General features: G+C 29.5%; 1 long non-coding RNA gene across 1 annotated transcript; it reads right to left on the bottom strand.

The window, feature by feature from the left end:
• Positions 1–3,703: 3,703 nt before the first annotated feature.
• Positions 3,704–5,370, bottom strand: LOC125219687 (uncharacterized). Its single transcript, XR_007176188.2, has 2 exons — positions 5,006–5,370; positions 3,704–3,912 (listed from the first exon to the last, which is right to left on the bottom strand). It is a non-coding gene; the product is annotated as an uncharacterized LOC125219687 (long non-coding RNA).
• Between the last annotated feature and the right edge of the window lie 238 nt (positions 5,371–5,608).

Raw genomic sequence — 5,608 nt, 5'->3', positions numbered from 1 at the left:
TTTAATATTTATATTTAAAAATATTACTATTAAATATAATATTTTCTTCACAAATATATAGATTAATTTGTATAAAAAATAATATTTAATTTTAAAAATAAATAAAGCATAATTAAAACATATGGTTTCTTATTTAAAATTTTGAAATCATAAAGCATCAAATATTATTTAAATGAAAGTATAATTGAGTTTATACAAGAAAATGGTGATGAAAGAAAAAATAAAAAAAAAGGATAGAAAGGTCCAAAATGCTCCAGAATTTTAAATATTCACACTAGTGGTACCTAGGGTTAGTTTTGTCTTATCGTACCAAAAATGATATAAAATTTTTTTAGGGACCATTGGTGCATTTTTTGACAAGATCAGAGACTATTAGTGTAGTAAACTCATAATTATAATATTTACTTGTAGTGGAGTAATCAATTGCTAACTAATTAGCAATCTCAAATTAAGACCAAATCTTAGCCATTAGATTAAGAGTTCTAGTTGTTGATATAATGTCACATGGATTATATTTTTAATTAAAAAAATTATTAAATAAAAATAAGGGGTATTAATGTCAATTTTCTCTCATTAAAATCATCTTAAAACTTTAAATTTACATAACTCTCTCGATTTAAATTATTTTTTCGCAAAAAATATATCAAATTAAAGATAATTTTATAAGGATTCCAATGAAATGTCAATTGCATATGTTCCGACGACGTTCGGATGATGAAATTTGATATTTTTTATTTTAGTTTTCATAAGTGTTGATAACCAGATTCTTATCAACAAATACATCAAAAAATTTCAATTTAATGCATATAAAATCTCAATAAATATGTGTTGATATTATCTTGTACTAGTGTTGATATTCTTATGCCATATTGTTGATATTTGTAATACACTATGTTGATATAAAAAAACACTCACGAAAATTATCATATGATAACATAATGACGATATTACCCTTTTGTTGATATTTTGTCTACTATTTATTGAAATTCGTAAGGTTCAATCTCATCCACTCATTTTAAAATCCAAGGGTGTAGATTTGGTCTTAATTTTGAATTATGATGCTATAAGCAATGGAAGATGACCCGAATGGGGGGAGTGATCAATTGCTAACTAATTAGCAATCCCACACTAAAACTAAATCTTAGCTATTATATTAGAAGATCTAGTGGTTGAAATAATGTCACATGAATTATATTTTTAATTAAGAAAATTAATAAATAAAATTAGAGGGTATTAATGTCAATTCTCTCTCATTAAAATCATCTTAAAACTTTAAATTTACGTAACTCTCTCGATTAAAATTATTTTTTCGCAAAAAATATATCAAATTAAAGATAATTTTATAAGGATTCCAACGAGATATCAATTGCATATGTTCCGACGACGTTCGGATGGTGAAATTTGATATTTTTTATTTTAGTTTTCGTAACTGTTGATACCAGATTTTTATCAACAAATATATCAAAATATCTCAATAAAACCATATAAAAATCTCAATAAAACCATATAAAAATCTTAGGGATGTCAATTGGGCTAATTCGCTCAGGTTCGGGCCAACCCACTCGGGTTGTCGAGCTATTTGGGTGCAGGTTATTTGGCCCGTAGATTTTTCGGGTTATAAATTTTTGGCCCTAACCCTAACTCTTCAGGTTTCGAGCTAACCCACGGGCTATTCGGGTCAGAAGTGATCTTATTTGTTACTTTCTATATTCTAACTTATAAAAAAACCGATTGTCATAAAGTGAAGTATTATCAAAGTGATCAAGACAAGGGAAATAATAGATATTGAAAATTGAAGCAAAATACATTAACATATCGCTTAATTAGTCGCACGTGTGAATCTGAATACAATTAAATGACAATTAAATGGAAATCATGTATTTCAAAAGAAGTTAAATAATGTTCTTAATTGTTTACCCAAAAAATAAATTCTAAGAAGTTAAAAAATATAGTATAGATAATAGTATGTCAAAAAATAAATTCTATGGAGTTTTAATGTGATTATATGAGTACATATTATAATATTAATATACTCTATATTTCATTTAACCCTAACTTTTAATTTGAGTTTAGGACATAATTACCATATATTTCATATGCCATATATATAAGTATATATAAGTATATAAACCCAAAATTGGATAATATTTTTTTTAAATGCTCAACCTATGGACTAACCCGCAACCCACCTGGGCCAGCCCGCATAACCTGCCGACCCAAACGGGTCAGCCCGTGTAGCCCGATTATGTATTTGGGTTACAATTTTCCGACCCTAACCCTATGATTTTACCTGGTTATTTGGATTGACCCGCGGATTTCGGGTTAGATTGACATCCCTAAAAATCTCAATAAATATGTGTTGACATTTTCTTGTACTAGTGTTGATATTCTTATGTCATATTGTTGATATTTGTAATACACTATGTTGATATAAAAAAACATTCACGAAAATTATCATATGATAACATAATGACGATATTACCTTTTTCTTGATATTTTGTCTACTATTTATTGAGATTCGTAAGATTTAATCTCATCTACTCATTTTAAAATATAAGAGTGAAGATTTAATCTTGATTTTGAATCAGGATGCTATAAGCATTAGAATATGACCCATAAGAATGAAGCATATCAAAACTCATTCTTATTTTCATACTAATATTAAACTAGAACCATTAGCTTAGGATGATCAGCTGATTCTTATTTATATGATATATTTTATGTAGGTTGTTTAAATTAGGGAATTAAAGTCAATCCTTAAAAATTGTCAAAAGAAATCCTAAAACATAAATTTTATAGGACATTATCGATTTAATATACTCCTATTATAGTATAATATATGTTACAATATCATTTTTAATTTATCCCGCAAAAGATGTCACATTTTATTTAAAAAAAAAAAAAAATCTCTTACATTAATATAAATATACTCTTTCTGTCCTATATAAACATTTGGTTCGGCATTAGTTTTAATGTATAATTGGTAAAGGAAGATATATAGATAAAGGATAGTGTAAGTAGTGTTAATAGAGAGTGGGCTCCACATCAATAAAAGTGTAGTGTAATTGTATAAGTTGCAAATAAATTATGTGTATAGATAATGTGTTGTTTAACTGTTCTAAAATTAGAAAATTCACTTTTCAAGGACATACTAATAAGAAAATAATTAGACTAATAAGAGTTCATAGGGAAGGAGGGAGTATTATTTTCTCTCTCAACTTAATACAAAAAACACCATCTTCTAAAATCTTATAGCATTATACAAGTGTGACATTTATTATGAAACGGAATGAGTATCAAATAAATGTAATTTTACAATGATTTCAACTAAATCTCAATTGCATGCGTTTCGTAAAAATATATTGCATGAAATTATAATTTATGTAACTCTATAGCGACTTGCAAATTAATGCACTTCATTGCATTGCTACGATGCCGTAAGTCAATGTACACACTAACCTAGGTTCTATGTACACGAAAAAATTGTAATTTTGTTGAAGTATGTTTTTTAATTTGCAAGCATTCGTATGGAATGCCCAAAGTATGTGATGCCTAAGTTCAATGTACATAATGCCAAAAAAAATTGTTGTAATGTTTAAATATGTTAAATTTATAACCAATTGATGCTTTAAGTTAAGTGCACATATTTTTAACCTAATACTATATACCCATACACTCACATATATGTTAGTCAATCTACTGATTTCATTATAACAAAATATATTTATAATTCTAGAGTAGCAAAAGCATAGAGTTTATACACAAGTACAAAAGTCTACTTAGTGACATAAATTGGAGTTATTTATATTCATACAAAAAGGCTTCTACGATATTAATTAGCTATGCATCAAGATTTACCCCAAAAGATCAGAACTTAACGAGAGTGCAGTTACTGAACGACAAATACCTAATCTGCAAAAGAAAATTTATAAGAATTTGAATTGTGAAGAACAATGGAGTACATATATAATCCAGGGCTAATTGCTCAAACTCAAGATAATAGTCACAAATATTTGAACAAAAGGTCAATGTCAAATTTCAGACAAAAAGGTTTAGACGAAGCTTAGTCTAATTCCATACACACAAACACCACACAAAGCCCTTTTTAAGTATACATGGTTTCAGATAGTAGCAGATTAATTGTTCCATAATAATCACGTGTATACGAACAATATCAGAAACAAATATTATCCACGCAAGGACACTGATCGGACCCAAATAGGGCCTGCATCGCGATGCACAAACAGATAACTCAGACAGACATATATTAGACAATGATCAGAAAGATAGATTGTTTCCCCAGCGTGGGGACCGCTCGGACCCAAAACATAACAAAGTATAATTTGGGTTTGTACCATGGTACATAGTTATTTCCACCGCATGTGGATCGATCGGACCTGAGCATGAAAACTCAAGCCTGCATGATGATGCACTATATATTTCTCCCGCGCGGAGACCAATCGAACCCATTTCTGGGCCTACACTAGGTGCACAAGAGATAGTCCTAGGGAACTCTACAAACATCTTACACAAGAGTCTATATTAGATATAAGTAGATACAAACAGACAAACTTCGTAGGCTATTCAAACGGATATATGCTCAACAGATTTCATCATGCATTATCTTATAACACACATCAACATTCAAAACATAGTTCCGAATCACATATAGGTATATAACTCTATCACAATAAGTAACTTAGATTACTATCAAAAATGCAAACACAAGCATAAATCTATGATTCATATGCACTGAAATCTCCAAGACCTTAAATTCTTCATAATTGGACAAATCAAATAATAAGAATAGAGAGTTAGGCTCTAAAGATAAAAAAAATCAATTTATGCAACTTCAAGTTTAGAGGTGACTATTGTTCTAATTTCATCTAACATCAAACTCTAATATATATGAGTTTTAGGATTAACTTAATCCTAGTTGCAAGGGATGAGGGAATTAAAATACTAAACATATATGTGTCGTGTAGTAAGCAAATAGATATGGTACCAAAGTGGAGAAGAGGGAAGTGCAGGGGCTGTCGGAACCAGTGCTCTGGTGTTGGTCGGCAATCGCCGATTTCCGGCAAGGTCTAGTACAGAAGCTCCCTGAATATTTTCAAGAAAGAGAGAGAGGCAAGAAGAGAGAATACCCTGATAGAAGTGGGAGGGATGAGTGGGCTCAGCTGTAAAGGACGATTCCCCCTTCCCCTAATAGTGACACGCCTACTTATATTATCAAATTGAGAGGGAGAGAGTTCGAGAGAGAAGTAGAAGATTCAAGAGGGAGGGAATGAAAAAGATGAGTCTTTCTAACTTCCACAATTCCTATTTATTATTTTTGTGGTATTGAATTGATGAAAGGTAAAATAAGTATCCCTTCTTATTTTTCTATTTCCTTATTCATGTATTTTAATGTGATTATTTATTTATCTATGTGGTGCTCCATGTACATATTCCATAAGTGTCCAATTCTAGTGATTTATTCTTTTTTGTATAATTAGATTTATTTAATAAATTTGTAATTTATATTCAAAATATTTTAATTTTCACAATTTGGGGTGTTATATAGGTGACTCGCCCCAGTAACCCTTAGGTCATTGTCATGGAACTG

This window comes from Salvia hispanica, chromosome 1 (genome assembly GCF_029641045.1).
Source record: "Salvia hispanica isolate PSC_SH4W2 chromosome 1, Shi_PSC_v1, whole genome shotgun sequence".
Classification (NCBI taxonomy): Eukaryota; Viridiplantae; Streptophyta; class Magnoliopsida; order Lamiales; family Lamiaceae; genus Salvia; species Salvia hispanica.
This window is presented reverse-complemented; position numbering and strand designations above follow the sequence as displayed.